The 23,012-nt window shown below is 48.7% G+C and overlaps 1 protein-coding gene across 3 annotated transcripts in view; it reads left to right on the forward strand.

The window, feature by feature from the left end:
- The window catches only part of WDFY3 (WD repeat and FYVE domain containing 3), a 1,930,620-nt gene that overhangs the window by 1,650,787 nt on the left and 256,821 nt on the right, over nt 1-23,012 (forward strand). The gene's annotated exons all lie outside the window — the stretch shown is intronic.

Genomic DNA, 23,012 nt, shown 5'->3' on the forward strand with positions numbered 1-23,012 from the left:
TAGCTGACATGCTAACGCATATAGTGTAGTAAATATGAGCAGTACATGTACCAAATGTCTATCACTTACTAACCTCACCAACTGTTTCTTGGATGCAAGGAGGTAAAAATGACTTAGCTGATCCTTTTGGACCTTTGTCAAACAGAGGCTTGGCATACAGTTCATGCTGCTGTTTTCTCCTTTGATTTTGATTAACTGAAATGTTGTAGACACCTGAACTCGACACTGCCAAGCACTAGAGTGTCAGTATTACCAATTGCAGTGTCCGTGGCTTGCCCAAATAAGGCAGTGGAAGCATGGTATAGATAGGGCGGGGTGGTCACTGTGATCCTTGTTCAGTACACTTTAGGCATATTGGCTCTAGACATTAGTATGCTTCAGTATGCGTGTCTTTTCAGTTTCTGAAACCAGTCCTCTCCTTTTGGAAAGGAGACGTATACTGGTTAGTATGAGCATCACTGCAGCTTTTCTTTCTATAACCTGCATGAAGAAACATTTCTATTCCTACTGGGAGCTGAAAGAGCTCTAATGCACAAAACTTCACCATCAGTGGTGCATTTCTTTATCAGTATCATAGCAGGATAAAGCCTTTATAGAAAATCCACTACAATGAAAGTACAACACATTTGATTTGCTTGCTAAGGATTCCTAAAATGAAACGGCTACATCAAATTCCTGTACAATTAAAATGTTTCACTCTCCATCTGCTAAATCCTATCACACCCTATACCTAGCTCTAAATCAAACCCTTAGCCTAATTAACACTCACTCTAACAGTATCCCTGGCCTGTAATCATAACATTTTCCAGTATTGGTGTATCTTTCATAGATTCACATGCTTGAATCATTCCCTGTCTTCGAAGTGGGAGTCCCACGGTGATATAAATAAAGCAGTAGTAAAATCTTCCATAGGCTATCACGGTGACAACCATGCATTTAACAGCCTATATTCCTCTTTTTCTGAAAAAGGACCAAACTTTAGGTGTAATCAATCAGTAACCAGCACCCTCAAGGACCTTCCCAAGAGAGGCAGAATCCCTCAGATTTTCACCACACATTGTGTATGAAGGGGAGTCTCCCTGAGCTCTTTTATTCCAAATTTCTCACAGATACCTTTTATTTCCTTCTGAAACGTATAATGTCTGACGGGAAAGGACTATTTCGCCCTTGTAAGTCCTGTGGGAAGAAGAGGGTTAACACTGATAATCCCCTCTAGGATTGCATCTATTGCCGCTATCCTCCTCATGAGGCAAAATAGTGCAAAATCTGCTGCACTTTCTCATCCAAAATTTTAAGAGATAGAGAAGCCGGACTTTTGTTGTGGCTCAAGCAGCCACAGAGAACATCTTGGGATGAGGAGAGCGACACTTCCTCTAAATCCCATAAGAGGCCCAGGTTGCCAAAGGGTAAGTCTGAGGTGGTCAACAAAAACCTTAAAACCTCTCATCAGACCAAGGAAGCTCATAAAAAGGAGTGATTTCAAAGTCTCCTCAGAGCTAGTCTTGCCATCTCATTCTGGAACTTCTAACACTAAACTGGAGTCAGCCACCTCTTCAAGGCCTTCCAGGCATAAATCCAGTCACTGATCCCTCTCAGCGTCAGTATCACCATCGACACCTGAAACTTCAGCGGCGACCACGACTACTCTCTAAACGTCGAGACCGTCAACAGCGCTAACTTCATTGATGGCGGCCATCAACGCCCCGATAACGTTAACGCTTTCCTTACCATCGACAAAGACCTCCGTGACGGCAGTGCCACAGTCGATGTCTGCAATGACGACGAAATCTGTACCACCACCGTCGACAAGCACTCCACCTTCGACAGCAATCTTATTGACGTTGACAATGGTTTTACCGTCGATAAGCAAATCCTCATCGCCGATGGTCCCGTCGACGACTGATCCATCACCGTCACTCCTGTCGACGAGGTCAACGATGATGTCATCGCAGACAATACTGTCAACACCTGAGGGGGGCGTGGCCAGCAACATGGCCGGGTAGGACGCGAGCGCTGCAGCTCCGGCTACCGATAAAGATCCGACTTACATGTAGGTGACCCTGGACCACGATTGAAGTGTGCTTCGAAGCCACGTAGATCACTGCATTCCCTGTCCCCAGATTGATCCCGGCTGAGACTCTGGACACCACGTTCTGGCGAGGGAAATGACAGCGGATTTGCGGTGGGCGCAGGCCCTCAACATGGCGCTGGCTCCGTGACCCTGAGACCGGCGCTACGGTCCAGAGCGGAAGAGCGGCTTCGTCGACGGCTGCCTGGCCCGTGATCGCTCGCTCGCTAGCCCGGGATGGCGAGGACAGCCTGTTGATAGCGCACCCTCGGAGTAACCGCCTCAGACCCGGCGGCTGCGGCGAGGAGATCGCGGTGAGAGGCTACGTGAGCTCTGGGCATTGGCCTGTGGAGAGGGCCTTGACGGTGTGACCCCTGGGAGCTCCCTGCACGGGGGAAAGACGGACGCCGGCGGCATTTGCTCCGAGATGCGGAGGACCGGAGTCGCGGGGGGTTAGAGGTGAAGTCAAGCGACCCCCCCCCCCCCTGCTTGCGGACTCTGAGTGGTGCGGACCCCGCAAGTGACGGCGGCCTGGCGCGACTGGGGAGTCAACGCTGCTGGGCCGCTGGAAAGGTCTGAGGTGAGCGGCTGGTGGGCCTTGGAGCCGTCTTGCGGGACCTCGTCCTGCCCCCCCGCCCCCAGTTACCATTGCGGTGGCGGCCGCTGATGACAGCACTCGAGCACCCACGTGCCTACGGACCCCTGGGGGGGTAGATGAGTTGGTGGAGACCGGCCAGTTCCATGCCCTACAGTTCCCTAGCATCCACGGACCTAGGGGGTCGATGGTCATGCACCCGCTGGTTGAAGCCCCTGCTGCCCGGCCTTGAAGAAGGAGCACAGCAGAGGCACTCTATGGAGGTTCCCGGGGGGCACCTATTGACTTGAGTATTGGCCAGTGACGGGTGCGGGGCGAAGAGAGGGTGTCGTCGCCCCCCCACCACCCCCTCCCCCCCGTTGCCTGGAAGTTGAAGAATGGACTCCTGCCGGCGCATCGGAAGCCCAGGCTGCCTGCACTATACAGAGGCTGGATAGAGCCGCAGGGGCCTGGGAACTTGCGCCTGAGTCTAGCCTGCTAAAGGAAAGAGGAGTCTTACGGACTTGCCGGCATTCCCTGGCGGAGAGGTCTGATTGGGCTGCCCGAAGAAGACGTGGGTGGTGGATGGCGGCGAGAGCACCGAGGACGCTCCGGAGTCACGAGGAGGAAACACGGACTCTCCCCAAGATGGGCAAGAAGAACCTGCACCCCAGGCCCCCCAAAGAAGGCACCATGGACAGGTATGCCGTGGCCCTGCCGGTGGCGGTGGTGGATCTGAATGGGACGAGTGTAGACACGACACTCCTAATGAACGCGATACAGGCGTCCCGCGAGGCCCTCGAGAACAAGATCGGAGAGGTGGGGACGGAGGTGACGCTCCTAAGACAGGATCTCCGGAACCTGGCGGAACGAGTGGCGAACACGGAGACCAGAATAGGGGAAGCGGAAGACGTGGTGCAAGGCTTAAAGAAAGACCTAGTGGATCTCCAGGCTTCTCACAAGCAGCTTCTCTGGAAGGTGGACAATGCCGATAACAGAGCGAGACGGAACAACCTGCGCTTTGTAGGCTTTAGAGAAGGAATTGAGAGGGCAAACATGTCGGAGTTTCTTCACTCATGGCTCCTGTCCACATTCCCGAAGGACAAATTCTCTGCCTGCTTTTTCATTGAAAGGGCGCACAGAGCGTTGATGGCGAGACCCCCGGTCGGGGAGAGACCACGGCCAGTCATTGCTCGCTTCCTCAACTTCCTAGACCGTGACATGATCCTTCGGGAGGCAAGGAAAATGGGCGAAATCCGACATGAAAATGGGCATATAATGATCTTCCCGGATTATAGCCAAGAGGTACAAAAACAGAGACGATCCTTTGACTCGGTTAAAGCCAAGTTGAGAACACTCCACATACAATACATGTTGTTATTTCCCGCAAAGCTGAAGGTGCTCTACAAGGAGAAGGCCTACTTTTTCCAATCCCCGGAAGCGGCTTGGCAATGGTTGGAGGAGCGCCCGCCTCTGGGGAGGCAGCAGACGGAGGAGCGGAGACAACCAACACGGGACCACCCTGGAGGAAACAATCGAGGATCGCCGAAGCCACAGAGTGAGACAGGGCCGCGGAAGTCGAGAATTGGTGGCCACACCGTACGTGGCCTCTGGAACTCGGAGGAAGCTGCGGAAGAGCACAACCTCACTCGAATCGGGCCTCCTGACGGGCTCCCGCTGCTTAGCAGACAAGACGCGTTCGGAAGGAGAAGAGAAACCAGAAGACACTGCGTCAGAAGGAGAAGACGTGGAGGGGAGTTCGTTGCATCCCCTGGTGGCGACCATAAAAGATCTGGAGCAGGGACATACGCAGGACACTGAGGCCTCGCAGAGGGATCTGCAAGACTCTTAATTCCTAAGGATGGGTCCAGTGAGATCGACCTGTTGCAGACAATGTAGCTGAGAGCACGCAAGTTGTTGTTCACATTGTTCCCCCCCACTTTTGTTGTTTTCACTGCTTCCTTTTGTAACGGTTAATTGGGATAGTAGTGGTTCTCCTTTTTTATTGATTTGGGGTTTTATTATTGTGGAGACGCGGGTAGGTTTGTAAAGGGGTAGAGACAGGGTGGGCGACAGACCTCCTTCACCTGAACAGCTGTATCACTGTCATTAGGATGGCGATGGGTCTGGAAGGAGGGGGGGGGATCCTGGGATGCTTCAGTTGGGGGGGGATGGAGGGGGGCAGAGGGATCTTGATGGGGAAGAATTTGGGGTTTTGGCTATTTTTTTCAAGCATGTTGCAGAATGGATGGTTTGTTGCATCTGTAGGCCCTCCACTGAGGACCCGCCGAGTTATGTCTTGCCCCAGTTTGATGTCTTCTGAGGAGGTGGGTGACCCCGAGGGTAGGATGCGAGAGTGTGGACAATTCAAAATTCTTACTTGGAATGTGAACGGCCTGGGCACAAAGGTTAAAAGGTGGCTGGTCATGGCTTGGATCAAAAGGAAGGCTCCCGATATAGTGCTACTGCAGGAGATGCATCTACAGGGAACACGATGTGGTTTCTTGGCTAGAGGGGCGTACAAGGTGATGGCCACGCGGGGTACACGACAGTCTCCAGGGGGGTGGCCATATTAGTTAGAAAGTCCCCCCTTTTCTTGATCACTGACACCTGGGCGGACCCACAAGGTACTTTCGTAGGCGTGGCAGGGACATGGAAACGCCAGAAGTTGATGGTGGTTTCGGTATATGCGCCCCCTAGACTACAGGCCAGAACCCTCGAACGAGTGACGGATATTATCCTGAATACACCGGATGCCCTTCATGTGGTGGGTGGGGATTTTAATGATGTGGTTCACCCCTTATTGGATAAGTCCGGGGAACGATTGCACTGCTCGGTACAGTCCCCCTTGGCACGCTTTGGCGATATGATAGGGCTGACAGACGCCTGGAGATGGCTCCATCCAGAGACTAGGATGTACTCTTATGACTCTGGGGCGCATAAAGTCTATTCCAGATTGGACTATGTCTTTCTGCCTCGCCGTGTGCTGGATGTGGTGAGTCTGGCAGAGTTCCTGGCACATGGCATCTCGGACCACTCGCCGCTGATGGTAACGCTTGGTGCGAAAGTAGGGACGAAAACTGGAAAGTGGAGTCTAGCAGCATGGGATTTGAAGGACAGCGACTTGCTGCGGGGATTCCGGGCGGACGTGAAGGTATTTCTGGCGGATAATCTAGGCTCGGTTCAGTCGGGGGTGATGATATGGGAGGCTCTAAAAGTGGTTCTCTGCGATAGAATTCAAAATAGAATATCAGAGGACAGGAGGAAGCGGCTGAGGGACCTCTGGGAACTCGAAACGCTCCTTCTAGACCTTGAAAGGCAGCATGTGCTGGACGGAGGGGTACCTACTCTCCGCCGTATGCTGGATGCCCAGCAGCAGTACAAGGACCTGCAACTAATGAGGCCAAGATACAGGCCCAGGCGACATTGCATAGACTATAAGACGTCGGGGACAAGTCCGGGAGGCTGTTGGCATGGTTGAGCCGCAGGGAACAAGAAGCAAGATGGGTAGACAAGGTAGTGGGTGCGGATAGCCGCCCCCGTCGAACGGACGTGGCGATAGCGCAGACGTTTGCAGAGTACTATGAGCACTTCTATAGAGCTCGGGACCTAGGCTCGGTGGATGAGATCAACCAGTATCTAAAAGGGGTCGAGACACCCAGCCTAGATGAGACCGAAAAGGACAGCTTGGAAGCAGAGATTACCGCAGAAGAGGTGAGGGTCGCACTAGCCAAATTGCGCCCGGGGAAATCGCCGGGTCCAAATGGATTTCCAGCGGAATTCTTTAAAAAAAAAGGGCCGACCTCCTTACAACCCATATGCTGGCATTATTCAATGAGGCACTGGAGGAAGGGATGCTTCCGCCGGATCTCCGTATGGCCACTATCGTACCCATATATAAGCAGGGAAAATCGCCCGAGGAATGCGCGTCGTACCGCCCCATATCGCTGCTGAACGTGGAGACTAAGCTGTTAGCCACAATCCTGGCCCTTCGTCTCCAACAGGTAATTACAGGCCTGATTCATCTAGATCAGACTGGTTTCTTGCCAGACAGAGCGACTAGGCATAACCTTCGGAGGACACACAACTGGTTAATGGAGGTCGGAGCACGTGAGGAACCCCATGTCTTTCTCTCACTGGACGCTGAGAAAGCGTTTGATGCGTTGCATTGGCCCTTACTGGACAGTGTACTGCTAAGGTTTGGGTTCGGTCCGAAGTTCCGGAGGTGCGTCACGCTTCTCTATACAGACCCGCGGGCGAGGGTCAAGGTTAATGGGGTGCTTTCCGGGGACTTTCCATAAGGAGGGGGACCCGCCAGGGCTATCCCCTGTCCCCGCTACTGTTTGCCCTCACCATTGAAATAGTAGCGTGTGAGGTTCGACAAGATAGGCAGATAGCTGGGTTTGGACTCCACCGGGAGGAGGGGTTTGAGGAAAAAATATTGCTTTACACGGACGACATCCTGCTATATGTTACTTCTCCGGAGGTCTCGGTACCACGTCTATTCTCCCTTCTGAACCGTTATGGGTCGCGGTCGGGCTACACTATAAATTGGCACAAATCGGTCTTGTACAACCCAGGGGAAGGAAGCTTAGGGCCGGCATTACCTGAGGTGCTACGGGTGACGACCGAAGGATTCTTGTATTTAGGAATCTACATAACTACCAATAGTTCCGTCTCGTACAAACAGAACATACAACAAATACTCCAGAATTTTAAAGAAGATGCGGCCAGGTGGAAGACCCTCCGGCTTACAATGTTAGGTCGGGCGGCGATGTATAAAATTATCAATTTGCCGAGGCTCTAGTACGCACTGCAAAACGAATACTTTCCCCTCCCGCGACAGGTTTTTAAAGAGCTGAACGAGGGACTTAGAGAACTGATTTGATTAGGGAAGCAGCTGAGAATTGCGCTATAGACGTTACACAGAAACCAATATAACGTAGGGATTTCCCTCCCCAACATAGAGGCGTACTACTGGGCGGAACACCTTCCCCCGATTAATGATTGGATTCATGCCCCGGCGGAGCACCCCACGTATAGATTGGAAAGGGAAAAGTTGGGCAGTCGTACATGCTTACATTATCTATATGGAGGGAAATGGACCTCTGCACTACTATCAGCGACTAGGGTGACTATAGAGTTATGGGATAGGGCGACACGACGGATTGGCTGGCGTCATAAGCCTTCGGCGCAAACTCCAATTTGGCAGTGCGCTTGGTTGAAAGAATTGCACAAACTGAAAGGCTTTAGGTGATGGGATGACATAGGAGTCTCGGTGCTGGGTGACCTGCAGAGACGAGGAACCCTGAAGTCCTTCCAGGAGTTGAGGGTAGAATTTGGGTTACACCGCTCCCAAATTTTTAAGTATGCGCAACTGCGCCATGCGTGGCAGGTAGAGGGGGCGCTCTCGGAACCATTGCCAGAATATGCCCCTCTAGAAGGCCGCCTACTACAGGAGCAGGTGCAGGCCAAAGTAGTTTCCCTGACCTATGAAACTCTTCTCAATAACATGCCGGACGGCCTAGTGAACCTGAAAACTATGTGGGAGTCAAACCTAGGGGAGATGGACACGCTCGATTGGGAGACGGCGTTGATGCATCCCAGGGAAGTGGCCATAAAATCCCATCTACGACTCATTCAATTCAAAATTTTGCACAGAGCCTATTATGACAGACACCGTTTACACCAGATGGGGCAGGCTTCTGACCCTAGTTGCCTGAGATGTGGCCATGCCGAGGGCGACTTCTACCACACAGCCTGGGAATGCGGAGTCCTCCAAAATTATTGGGCGGGGCTACTGAGAGAACTGGGAGAGATACTTTAAGTGGCCCTACTGCTGGAGCCTAAGCTCATCTTATTAGGGATAATGACCGAGGTAGATCTGTCCCGACCTGATCTAATTTTCCTGGCTCTAGCGTTGGTGGTGGCTAAGAGGGATGTGGCTAAGATGTGGGGAGCCCCGAACCCACCGAGACTTGCAGAATGGAGGACGGGTATGGACGTATACATGGTGGCGGAAAGAGTTACCACAAAGCAAGAGGCTGCCCGAAGAAGTTTCGTAGAGTGTGGGGGAAATGGAGACGTTTCTATGGCTTGGATGGGGCACTCTGACAGACGAGGGTGGGTTCCACGAGGTGCTTGGCTGTTCACAAGAGAGACCCAAGGGCAACGATTCCGGGGGATGAGGAATGAGACTGTCAATATAAATGTACTGCCTTGTTAAGTGGGGTCCGGGAGTAGGTGGGAGGCGGGCAGAGGGAAGGTAGGTGTTGATGGCTATTCAAATGTGACATGCTTATTATGCTTTTGTTTTGAAAATGCAATAAAAATATTTTTAAAAAGATATATATACTGTCAACACCTCCACAGCAGCTATCCAGAGTGTCCATGACATCCCTGCGACCTGATTTTCAATCGCCAGGCAAGATTTTACCTTTAGCCCCAAGCGACCTTCTGGATACAGAAGAAACGAATGACGATGGTCTCTTTGGGACTGCTCATAGTCCTTCTGAACTCAATGTCAAGTGTCAGGGGGAGGATGAGGACTATTATGACGAGGAATAGTACTACCAACACTACTGTCCGGTTCCTCCTAAACAATACCAACATTTCAGATCTTATGTTGATCCCTAAGACAAGAACCTGCTCAGATACCACCTCCGTTAATCCAAGATCTGCAGGCCATGCTCACAGACTATAGGAAAAGGTTCACTCCCCAAGAGGAAAAGACTACTGCGCCGCCACCTCCACCACCATCACCGATGGTGCCGCTTAAACCAATACTGCCTCCTCATTCTACTCCCAGGATGATGCCAATACCCATCATCCCTGTTCCTCCTAGAGTTAATCCTTCCTCTTCTGAAGACTAGGCTGAAGAGGGAGAAATTCACGATCCTCCACCGCCCACTGATGAATGGGATATTTACATCGTACCCAAACCATCCCCTCCGCCTTATTGTCTTTCTGACGCTCCTCCAGAAGACATTGGAGGGTTTCATAATTTGATGGACAGGGCTACCTCCAGATTTCATCTGCCAACAATGGTCAAGCAATCAGATTGCTTCCTTTATGACTTTAAAAAGCAATCAAGAAAATCAGTATGGTCTATACCCATTATCGATCACATCTGGCAGGAGGGCCTTAAAGTCATGAAATTACCAGTCACTATGAATGAATGAATGAAGAGGCATTTCTAGAGCGCCTAGCTACCCGGGGACATCCTAGCGCTATTAGCAGTGCAGCTTCAACCACGGGCAGTATTTGGGGAACAGATAGGTTTTTAGCTGCGTTCGAAAGGTCAGGTAATTTGGCTCGAGGAGAATACCAAGAGGCAAAAGATTCTACAATTTAGTGGCATTGTATGAGAAGCAATGCCCTCCGCTTCGTGGTTTTCTTATTTTTGGAAATGCCGCCAATTGTTTATTATCTGACTTTAAAGACCTATTAGAGCGATAAGGTTGAATAATGGAGCTGATGATGGGCAGGCCTTTACCTGAAAGAGCTTTCTGTGAAATACACAAAGCCTTGAACTGGATTCTCTCTTGAATGGGCAGCCAATGAAGCGAAGCAAGTGCAGGCTTAGCTGAAAGGCGCTTGGAAGTATTCATAAGCAAACGTGCTGCACAGTTTTTCACTATCTGCACATTTTTGGTGGTGGTTAGTGGGGGTCCCAGATATAAAGCATTAGCATAGTCAAGGTGTGACAAAATCAATGCTTGGACCAGCAGTCTTCTAGCAGTGAAGGGTAGCAAGGGAAGGATATTTCTTAGCATTCTTAAAATCCCAAAACAGCAGCCTGCAACCTTACATGCTTGCTCTTTACAATCAAGATTGTGGTCCAGTCATACACCCAGACTCTTAATTTGTTCTTTTGGGACAGGTGGTATCCCCAGACAGCTAGGCCAGAATGAGCCTATGCTCAGCGTAGTCGAGTTACCGAAGAGCATCAGCTCAGTCTTAGCTCCATTACATTTTGGGCAAGAGCTGGCCATCCAACCCGACACCTTTTCAAGGCATAAGGCTAGCCTGGAGCCGGAATCATCCAGTTAATTAAGCAAAACCACCAACTGGGTATCATCAGCGTAGGTGATGATCTGAATGCCAAAAGGTGTTACTACATCTGCCAGGTAACTCGTATAGGCATTAAATAGAGTGGGCCTCAGGGAAGATCCCTGGGGAACCCCCCCCCCATCTAAGAGGCATTCTCTTTGAAGTGATTTCCTCTTCAAAGACTACAAAAGATCTGTCCTCTAAAAAGGACTGTAGCCATTTTAAAGCTGTACCTGCAACTCCTGCCGTCCTAAGTCTTTGGATTAGCAAATGATGGTTCACCGTATCAAAGGCTGCGCTGAAATCTAACAAAATAAGAGCGGTGCAGCCCCCCCCATCCAAAATATTTCTTAATTCTTCCACCACTGTCAATAGTGCAGTTTCTGTGCCTTGCTGTGGCCTCAACCCCGTCTGTGAGGGATGAAGACGATTATTAATTTCCGGAAAGTATGAGAGAATATGGTTTACGTGCTTCTCAGCTAATTTACCAATTCCTGGTAATAGTGAGATAGGGCGGTAGTTTGCCAACACGTCAGGATCTAGCTTGAGTGTTTTTTAAGAGTGCTCTAACCATTGCCTGTATCCATCGGGAGGGCACTAATCCCGTTACTAACAAAGCATTTATCACATTTAGGATTACTGGGGATACAGTCTCAGAAATTAAGTTTAAAATGTTAGGGCGGGCAACGTCTGATGGCGCTCCAGATTTAAGTTGATTAAGAAGCCCTTGTATGGAGGTCAGATTCCGGGGGGGGGGGGGGATAACCTCCAGCCGGCAATATCCATCAAGGGCTGTCCCATCGGGTGGAGATAAAGTTTGTGGGACCGTCGCCAGAAGAAAAGGCTTATAAATACTTTGTATTTTATCAAAGAAGAATTCAGCAATTTTATTGCAGCATAGAGGGATGTCGTCCAAAGTAATGGGGGGTGCAGGGGGAGTCAAAACTGATTTTGGAATCCGAAAGATTTCACGTGGACAATTTGCCGCCAAAGTGATTCTCTCTTCATAATAGAGAGCTTTGGCAGCTTTTATTTCAGATTTGTAAATCTTTATAGCCTCTCTATGTTTGATTTTATTAGTTACTGAGGGGTACTTTTTCCAGCTTTTTGCTGGACTGTCTGAGCTCCCGAAGTTTAGGTGTGTACCAGGCATTTAGATTAGTTCCTACTTTAATGTAAATCCATTTCTTTGGAAGAATAGTATCAAGTGACAATGCTAAGCAACTATTGAGATCATCATTCGCAGTGACCGGGTTAGTTTCGATAAAAAGGAAAAGTATCTTCCAGGATAGTCACCCAGGATTTTGTAGGCAGTTTCAACCAAACCCGTACTTGTTTGCTAGTTCTCGCAACTGGAGTAATAGCCTCCTGTATTATCCATAAAAATGGAATTAGATAATGGTCAGACCAAGGCACCGAGTAGGGTCCTTGACCAGAAAATGTGAGTTATTTGAGAAAATGGGGTCGAGTAGATGGCCTTTACAATGGGTGTGACTGCTAACTGACTGAATAAATTGAAGCATCTCCAACCTCTCTACTAATTCCAATATGGGAGGGGAGTAAGAAATGATCAAAATGAAGATTAAAATCCCCATATAAGGTAAAATTGGGGAGAGCGCTAGCTAGATTGACTACAATATCGGGAAGATCCTTACAAAATGTACCTAAAGGGCCTGGAGAACGATATACCAAAATCCCTGAGAAAGTCCTAACATGGGGGATGCTTAAGGTGAAATAGATGCTTTCGCAGTCTGGTAGAGGATTTGTAGAGGTGTGGCAATTAAATTTGTTCTTATAAATAAAGGCTAGTCCACCTCCACTGCCTGTAACCCGGTCCAGCCCCTGTATTGCATAGCCCGGGGCAGGGCTAGGACAGTCACAGGGTCAGCATCTTTGTTCAACCAAGTCTCTGTTAGAAAGAGGGCATCGGGGTTCTCTTTTTTCTAGTAAGAGGTAGATTTCCAATGAGTGTTTAGGCATTTAACAGCAGTTCAGAAAAAACATTTTAATAGCTTCCTTGGTCTGCTGGTCTGGGGGGGTTCAGGCACGGGGCAAAATTTGAATCGACAGGTACGACAATGCTTAATAGATCTATCAGGTAGCATTCAGTGTGTACACTTACTTCTTAGCGCTCCTCTGTAAAAGTTAAGCTGCTCCGCGGTGTAAACGTGCTTTTCCCCCCCGACAACCGGCAGGGGTTCTGGCCCCTGGGCCCAGTCGGGCACAGACGGGATTGCCTTAGGAGCGCCTTTGGCGCATCCGGTGCACGATCGCGTCATCTGCCCCTTTTGAGGCCGAGCGAGCGTGCCAGCGTTTGAAGACTAGTACGCTGACCTAGTCTTTCGCCGTTTGCTTTTCAAAGCCCCCCGGTGCATTAAACACAGCTTCTTCAGTACAAAGTGCAAAGTTGCGTTTAAAATCACGGTAATCCTGTTATTAAAATCACACTATTAGACCACATAAAACTTAGCAAGCCCCGGAGCATTAAACACAGCTCCTATCCGTGTAAATTTGCAATTAGCAGCTAAGGATTTAGAATTCCCACAATGTTACTAATCATACTTAAAGGCGCCGCTGTGCGGTCACGTCATCGTCCCCTTTTGAGGCTGAGCGAGCATGCCAGCGTCTGAAGACTAGTACGTTGACCTAGTCTTTCGCCGTTCGCTATTGAAAGCCCCCGGAGCAATAAACATAGCTCCTTCAGTGCAAAGTGCAAAGTTGCGTTTAAAATTACGGTAATCCTGTTATTAAATTCACACTATTAAATCACATAAAACTTAGCAAGCCCCGGAGCACTAAACACAGCTCCTATTCGTGCAAATTCGCAATTAGCAGCTGCTCCACCACTATGGTGCCTGTATTGCCAAGAATAGAAAAAAAAATACAGGGTGCATGAGGATTCCCCCACATGCCTTGAGAGTCATCCCAAACCATATTTGTTGTTTCCCAAGCGGCACAGAGGAGATCAAAGAATCCTTCAACTCCCATCATGTCCCCACAGGGCAAAGAAGGAGGCTGCTTGGACACTATTGGGAAGAGGTTCTCATCCATGTCCACAATTACTGTGAGAGCTGCTAATGCACTGGTCGTTCTTGGCCGCTATGATCGGCAGATGTGGTCCGACATCAGGGCCATGTTGGAGCTCCTACTTGATTTTGAAAAGTCCTAGCTGAGGGGGGAACGCACAGTGGCTGAAATAATAGACTGTGCCATGGACATAGCCATGACAGGCTTTAGACAAGTAGCTGCTGTTTTAAGCCGCCAGGGATGGCTCAGAGCAACATCATTTCGTCCAGAAGTACAATCAAAGATACTGGACATGGCGTACAATGGTGACAGATTATTTAGAAAACATATAGACAAAACTCTACTAGCCATCAAGACAGACACAGCCAAAGCATTGGGGACCCTGCAGTATCGTAAAGTGCCCTTTCGGGGAGCACACAGAATCTCCGGTTATAGAAGTGCTTTCGAGCGCACCCAACACTATCAGTCCTTTCAACCACAATATTGTCAGGGCTTCCAACAACAAACCTATCGGCAGGCAGCAAAAGCTGGTTTCTCCAGGCAAGGCTCACCTTGAAAGCCGCCATCACAAGCACGCCACCTTGGTCGCAAGCAGTGACCTCATCAGAGTACCAGCTACTACTCTCCCCCCAAACCCCCCAGCCGGTGCAAACCTTTCTAGTCATATCCATCAATGGTGTGACATTACAACGGATCTATGGGTCTTGGACTTGATATCTCATGGTCACACTCTAAAATGTATCAAGTGCCCTCCAAATATTCCACCCAGGGGATCGCACCCCCCTCATCTTCACTTTCTAAAACAGGAAGCAAATATTATACTACCGAAAGGGACAATAGAGAGAGTTCCAATAGCGCAGAGAGGAAAAGGCTTTTACACCTGTTTTTTCCTGATACTCGAGAAATCAGGGGAGTGGAGACCTATTTTAGACCTCAGATGGCTAAACAAATTCCTCAAAAGGCAAACCTTCAGAATGATTATGCTATCAAAGATCCTTCAGCATCTCAACAGTAGAGACTACAAGACATTGCTGGATTTGGAGGATGCTTATTTCCATGTTCCTATATACCCCAAACACAGAAAGTTCCTCCGATTTACAGTGGCTGGTACCCATTATCAGTTCAGAATCCTAACCTTCGGCCTCAAATCTGCCTCACGGATTTTCACCAAGTTCCTGGCACCAGTGGTGGCCTCTTAACGGAACCAGGGTCACCAAGTATTTCCATATTTGGATGATTGGCTCCTGAAAGCTCCTTTAGCTCGTCTAGCTGCTGCAGCTACAAAAGACTGCATAAATTTGTTCCACAGACTTGGCCTTACCATAAACCTATGAAGTCATCAGTTTTTCCAAGTCAAACAATGACTACCCTAGGGGCCGACCTAGACACCACTCACAACAAGGCTTTCCTCTCATGGGAAAGTCAGGTGTGGTTGCAAACCTTGGCTCTCAGACTATCAAAAAGACGGTGCACTTCAGTGAGGACATAGAAGTCTCTTCTGGGCTTGCTGTCTTCAGCAATTGACCTAGTGCCTCTAGCCTGTCTTCACATGAGGCCGTTGCAAGAGCAACTACATTGTAAATGGATTCTAACAATGGGATCCTTTGACGACATTATAACCATCAGTCCATGCATGAGAGAGGCGTTCAGATAGTGGACTCTAAAGTCGCTCCTCTCTGCGGGCCTCTCTTTTCTGCTTCTGGAATTTATCGTCACCACCGATGCATCCATGGGGGGTTGTGGAAGCCATCTCCAAGACCTTCAAATTCAGGGAAAAGAGTCCTCGTCCTAACGACTGATGCCTTATCAACAGGCTACAGTTAAATGCCATTTTTCTCTACCATCAAGCTTTCCTCTCTCAGATAAAAGGCTCATCGGTTTTGGTCCATACAGACAACACCACAAGCTTGTTTTATATCAACAGACAGGGAGGAACCAAGTCTCTTACTCTTTCTCAAGACGCCCAAGAGCTGTGGAGTTGGCTGACTGTTCACAGAGTATCCTTAAAAGTGGAGCATGTTCCAGGGCTTCGGAATACTCTGGTGGGTACCATCAACAGGACAGTAGACAACTGCCACGAGTGGGAGCAAGGGGAAGACCAACTGAACAGGATTTCTTCACTTTGAGGGAAACCAGCGCTAGACATGTTTGCGACCCACACCAATTCCAAATGCTGATTCTTCGCAAGCATATTCCCTCCCCCAAACTCTTGGGAGAATGCTCTTTCCGGAATATATGCTTGTGCTTTTCCGACCATTCTACTGACCCCCAAAGGCCTTACAAAACTGAAAACAGAACGCTGCCGCCGTCTTCTGATGGCCCAGACAGCACTGCTTCACAGAGCTCTCTTCCTCTCGGAAGCCCAGTCCATTCCTCTTCTACGGACACCAACCATATTAACCAGGAACCAAGGTCAGATGTGTCATCCGGAGTCAGCATCTCTCCGATTGCATGCATGGCTCCTGAAATCTTTGAATTCTAGTATTTGACTATTACACGAGTGTAAAGCCATTATCGTCAGGTCTCGTGCGGATAGCACCAACAAGACGTACAGACTGAAATGGAAGCGATTCTGCCTTTGGTGCTGTCAAAACTAAGTGCATCCATGTCTCTCTGCTCCAGAACAAATCCTACTGTATCTTGTTATGTTATAGTATTTGTAAAGCGCATGGCTGCCTCAGCAACCGGGCGTCCGAGCTCTAGATTCAGAAAAGATTAGGTCAGCAGGGGAGAGCTAGATTAGACCAAGAATAACCAGGTCTTCACAGCCCTTCTGAAGTCCGAGTGGTCCTGGATGCATCTGATAGATAGAGGCAGAGTATTCAAAAAGGTGGGAGCTTTCATAGAGAAAGAGCGCCCTCCAGCTCTTCTCACCTAAAGCCTGAGAGGGGACATAGGGGCTGAACAAATTAGCCAAGATGGAAGGGCCGTAGACCATGAGGATTTTGTGAGAGATACATAGGGCCGTAAAGCGAATTCTCCGCTCCACTGGGAGCCAGTGCAGTCAGCGGATAAAACCAGAGATTGAACAGTGCTTTGGAAGGGCGAAAATAAGCGGGGCTGCAGCATTCTGGGCAGGCTGGAGCCTTTTGATCACCGTCTTATTAGTCCCAAGGAGCAGTGCATTTCAGTAATTTAGCCTAGAAAGTATGGTGGACTGAATAATCATCAGATGCGTATGACGCTTCTGTCCTTAGCAAACCAGGACTGGTATATTCTTTAGTTAAGGTTCATCTCTCAGCTATTTCTTGATATAGACACTCCCCAAAATGTCTGTTTCTCTGCTCTACCAGAATTGTACAGCAATTCATGAAAGGCCTGTTTCGTACTTATCCACCTGTTAAAGCTCCACCCCCTGAGTGGCACTTAATTATAGTTAAGCTGTCTGGTTTTAGGTTTAAACCTATAATAACTGATAAAACCCCACTGAAAAAGAAATAGCTCTCACCAGTGTAAAAATATAAACACTGAAAAAACACCTCACAACCACAAAATGAATGTAATTCAAAGAAAGGAAAAGAAGAGTGAAAGAGTCATTTTTTATTTCTCTCTGAAGGGGCCAATACAGTATAACTTTGTTATACAAGCTAGAGGCAAGAAAGACTGGGATAACATTATTCTGCTTGAGTTTTCTTGTTTAGGGATGTCACTAAAATATTGTTTCTTCTTCCTTTTTCTTTTTTTGGTTTTGTGGTCTTTGGTCTAAAGAAGCATGTTTTAGGCCTTCTTCAATTTTTTTCTAAACTGTAGAGAAAATCATATTTGATATTTTGGCTGCTTTTCAGTCTTTCACTGATAGGTAAAATGGCTCGTTTCATAAGAATCTTTCGCAATATGTGCCATCACATTTACACACAGAAAATGGGTAAAACCCTTGATTCATCAGCCACCAGTTTTTAGTGAGTCCGTATTGATAGTAGGTGAATTGCCAACACCTCAGGCTTCAAACATTCAATGCAAGGTATAGTGACAAGTATATGTGAAAAGAGTGCTATCACCAAGCATATGGGATAGTGGTGAAAACATGACACCAGACCTTTGGATAACATGGAACACAGTGTCACTGGGAATGCTGCTGCTATAAGGTTCTTTCCAAGTTCAACAAAGATTGGAGTGATTTTGTTTGCATTTGCAGTGATTCAGCTGCGGATTTGAAAACGTTGTGGGATGACCTGACAAAATCGATACCTGAGTGTGGAGGGGTTGAATGAAGGGACCGGAAACTTGTTCTGGGCAAGTAGGGTTTTATTTTTATGAAAGTTCTATTATAACGTGATGTGAGTCTCTCTCTGGCAAAGTCTCCTGGATCCGTGGCTGCGGTATCCCTCCTACAGGGTACAGGTTCAGTGGCCTTGTTCTTCCTGCTTTCACGCCCCTCGACGGGGGCCTGGATTGCGCTCACCACCAGCCATACAGGAAAGGAACACCGAGAAGAGGCTATCAGGACACTGCTTTTTGGTCCTAATGCCCAAGGGGAACCAGGGGTGTTTAGGGTCACTGCTGCACCGTGCTTCGTCAAGGGATCTATACAAGGGCGTGTGAGGGTGTAGTTGTGAGGGGAGGGGAACGGAAAAAACGGGTAAGGCAGGAGTATTTATACTATATACAAAACAGCTGACCAGACGTTAGACGTTAGCGTTACTAAGAAGGGAAGTCTCCCCGCCTACCTACCCAGCCTGCGAACCGGTTCTGTACCTGCTTCAGCCACACTTCTCCCTCGGGAGTGTGGCACGGCGCTTCGTTGGGACGGTGGCCTCCTGGCTTCTCTGCTACCTCAGCGAGTGCGCATCTTCTTCCCTCGTTCCGATAACAGCCTCCTTCGTCTTGCTCCAATTCTCCAACTCCGTCTCCCTCCTGGGTGTCGTCACACACTGAACACTGTTCTTCCGCTCTTTTGGCCAATCCTGCAGTTCCTACGTCAGACAGGGGCGAGACTTCATCCTCCACATATACCCAGTTAAAGGAGCCGTCTCCCGTGTCTTCTTCTGGTGATGCAAAGAGGGGATGTTGGTCTGAACACCAGTCGTTCTGTGGTAATTGAAGAGAGGGGGAAGAGCAGAGTCAACAACCCACCAGTCCTTTGAGGGTGGCACCGCCTCCTCCTGCCCGGACACCTTTTGACACTGAGCCGAAGTGCTTTCCTGTAAGAGATCCTTGCCACTTGTTAGATGGTATGCTTAAAGCAACTTTACAATCTTCAGAATTAACTTTTTAGTCCATTCTGGTGCACTCTTTTGTTATGCGCGGGAACTAAAACACAAATATTTCTCATTTTGTGCTTTGAGTAGCATCAAAGAAAGAGTCATCCCCACTGTGTCACTAAGCTGATGGTTCTCAGTCCAAGGGGCTGTGATTGCTATATTATCCATGTGGCAAACGTTTACAGAATGTTCGCTGAGGGATGATGCCAAAGGCAAGAAATATGAGGATCTTTGGTCTCGTATTAATAGTTATGTGAGAAAAAAATACACTACTGCATTCTTAGGATTTTACAGGAAAACGTAACTGCTGTATTGGACATAAAAAAAATAGAGTCTGAAAACACCCTTGTCTGCCAAGCGTTCAGCATAATTGGTGTATTTGTGAAACATCTCCTAGAGAGTAGGCTAGGCGACAACCTTTAGTAACTTTGGAACTTCAACATGTCCTATGTTAGAGTGCTTGCCACTTGGTAAGCAAAGCAATGTTGAAGAGCAATTCAGGAACTTTTATTTCACAATTTGAGAAATGGCTTGCAATGATGCATAGAAATGTCCCTTCTCCAACCATGGCATTTGAAGTCAGTGTGGTACTCTTACAAGTTGTAGATCCCTTCCATAAGGGGAATTTTCTCCGTAGTTTCTTAAGTGCTGCTTAATTTTTGACTGCTTCAATAACTGTGAGGGCATAAGCGCTCACTCAGTTCAACGTAAATGTTGCAGAACCTGCCCAGAGAATTGCAATCTGCAAGTGCACCAGTATTGGCATGGAAAGTTAATGTCAGTGGCCAGAGTTGGCAAATTATGTACATGTTGTTTTGGCGTTGCCCGTCTCAATTGCCAATGTTCAGAGGTCCTTTTCACAGAAAACGTTTTACATGGGAAGGAAAGAGAGCGTGCACATGAACAAAGACGCACTGAAGAAGTAATGTATGGTGTACTGCAATATGTTTGATTTGCAAAAATGTATTTGGACCTCATATACACGGTACGTACACTGTCTATACACCATGCACAATCAGTGCAGAAAACAAGCAATATTAAAAGCAACACTTTCCATAAACTCCGGAAAAACACTGTCTGTTGTTTTAATGTCGCTAAAATGTGTAACTACTGATAACCACTGTTTTTAAGGTATTGAAATCACTTGAAAACATCAAAAAAAAAACACCAGAATTTACCAAAAATAGAAACTGAAAACAGGAAAGCCTAAATATAGTCCTATCACAATTGATGAAGCAACACTTTGAGCCCATCCATAGAGCTAATATCAAGTACTTGATGTGGAAAGTGGCTCTTCTACTCACCCTAACATTAACCAGAAAAGTTAGCAAAATACAAGCGTTCACTATAAAACATCCTTTTCTTCGTATCACAAATGAAATGGTTATCTTCAGGATAAATCCCAATTTCATCCAGAGGGTTCCTTCGCAATTTAATTTAAGCAAACCTGTAATTCTCAGAACTTTTCCTCCCTGATCCAACTACACCTGAGAACGAGCTCTACACACTCCAGACATCAAGAGGTGTCTTAAATTCTACCTGCAGAAGACTAAGTCTATCCGCATGACAGACCAACTGCGCGTAGCCTATGTACAAGTTCGTCAGGGTACTGCTGTTTCTAAACCTACCATCGCAAGATGGATAGCAGCCACAATTCAGTTTTGCCACGACACAGCAGGCAAGCCTTTGACAAGAGCAGTGAGAGCGCACTCCAAAAGAGCAGTCTCTACAATGGCTGCTCTGTTTGCAGGGGTGCCATTGGAAAATATCTGCGTAGCAGCAATGTGGAAAACGACACACACGTTCACACAGTTTTACTGCCTGGATTTGACGTAGTACATAAATGCAACTGTGGGACAGGCAGTGCTCCACTATTTGTTTCAGTAAGGTGAGCCTCTTTAATTACAGGATTTCTTTTTTGTTTTAAATCTTGAACTACGTTTTAAAATGTGATCTTGTTTATGGAAGATGCAATTCTTGTTTTAGCTTATGGTAGAAATGTTTATTCTACATATCTAAGTGTTTATATGCCTATAGTTATACACCAGTGCTTTCACAAGGTGTTCCATTTGCGAATACATTTTGATATGCTATTGGTACTACCCACCACCCGCTAAGGGTACTTACTTGTTTTACATTGCTGCTTGCTATTCAGATTCAAGCATGTTTTTCTATGAAAGATACTCCAATACTGGATAAGAAATAAGTTACTTACCTGTAACTGCAGGTATCCAGTATTGGTATCTTTCATAGATTTGCACGCAACCCACCCTCCTTCCCGGAGAGGCTCCCTTATACTACGGTATTCCTATCCACACTTGTGCTGGAAAATCTGAGGGATTCAGCCTCTCTTGGGAAGGTTCTAGAGCGTGCTGGTTACTGATCGGTTGTACCTAAAATCTGAAAGAGACCTGTTAGTGATAGATTCCTTACCTTGAAATATTCCCCAGGCATCAGACTGGTTCCGGAAAGTTTTGCTTAGCAGTACCCCTGCGTGTCGGTAGGTGGCGTTGTGCTGCTCCGCGTCCGTCACTGGCGTTGTAAGCGCCGAGATGACGTCACGGAGACTACTTAGGCACCACCCATGCGTGCAGACGTCAGTTCTTTCTTTTTCCGTGCCGAAAGCGCAGATCCGGATTGAGCACGTACCTCAGTCATTTTTTGACTAATCTTTTGAGACTTTTTGTCCCCTTCTCTTGTTTCCTGGTGCACTCCCGGATTTAGGTCTTGTGGGTCGTGCCGCCGTAACATGTCGGTGGCGGACCCCCACAATGTGTACTTCTACTGCCTGGAGACCGACCATGACTCCTGGCCATGGCCCGAAGGCCTTGCGGGAGCGGCGCCGGAAGTTGCTGGAGATCCGGCATTCCTCTCACCGACGCTCTGGTTCTAGGGGTTGTTCACGGGACCGCTCGCGGGACTGGAGCCGTTGCTCCTCGGGCTCTAAGTCTTAGCCATAAAAGAAGTTGAAGAAGCATGTTTGTCTCTGACGTCCCCCCGTCACTCCCCGGAGGCGGACGAGGGGGGACAGGGGCTCCGCCCCTGCGGTCCCTCTGGAGCCGGGGAGTCCTGCAACCTACCCGCTATACCCGGAACCGTTGGCGACTCCCGAACAGATGCAAGAGTTTCTTGCTGCCATGGACCGCATCTTTAGGCCCCAGGCTCCTGCCGGCACGCCTTCGGGCTGCCGTCCCATGTCCAGATCCTGTTGGCCCGGCGGCTCCGCCTCCGCCGCCACAGGATCCTGCACCGCTGGCTCCAGCGCCACAAGGTGCAGCGCCGCTGGCTCCGGCCCCGGCGCCACCCTTGGCCCCGCCCCAGACGACGCACTGGGTGCCGGTTCCCGGACCATTTTGTTCTGGCCTGGAATCCGAATTGGGATATGGCTCCGGCTCGGCCGGCACCGTTTTCGGCGCCGTTCCTGACTCCGCTTGTCCCTTCTCCGGCCCTGCCGCCGCGACCGGCTCCCTCTACAACAGAGCCGGACAAGAACTGGGACGGATCCGAGGACTCCCTTGCCCAGCAGTGTGACTCCGAGCAAGATTGGGTGGACGAACTTGAAGATGCGGGCGAATTTGATGTGTCTTTTGACCCGGGGTTTGCCTCTCCTCCACCTACTATGGAGGAGGGTGCTTCCTACGGTGCTGCGTCAGGCTGCGGAGGCTCTCAATCTTGACTTCCCTACAGTGGCCCTTAAAACCAACCTTCTTACGTAGGTGCTTCAGACGGCGTCTGCGTCGTTGGAGCTGCTGCTCCCTTTCAATGAGGCTCTCACCGAATTCCTCTTGGGCACTTGGTTGCGTCCGGCCACGGGCGCCGGTGGATGAAAACGTCACTAGGCGTCATCGCCTGGTGATCCCGCCTTCTTGACCACTCACCCCATGCCTGAGAGACTGGTCATTCAGGCCTCGACATCGCAGAGTGCCTTTCCCACGGCTCCACCGGATGAGGACTCTAAAAGGCTAGACCAATTTGGCAAGAGGTTGTTCCCTCAGCCAGCTTGGGGTTGCGGTCGGTTAACACCGCCTGCTTGTTTGGCCATTACTCCCATGCAGTGTGGGATTCTGTAACTCAGGTCTTGCCTCAGTGT

Source organism: Lissotriton helveticus, chromosome 2_1, assembly GCF_964261635.1.
Source record: "Lissotriton helveticus chromosome 2_1, aLisHel1.1, whole genome shotgun sequence".
In the NCBI taxonomy this organism is placed as follows: Eukaryota; Metazoa; Chordata; class Amphibia; order Caudata; family Salamandridae; genus Lissotriton; species Lissotriton helveticus.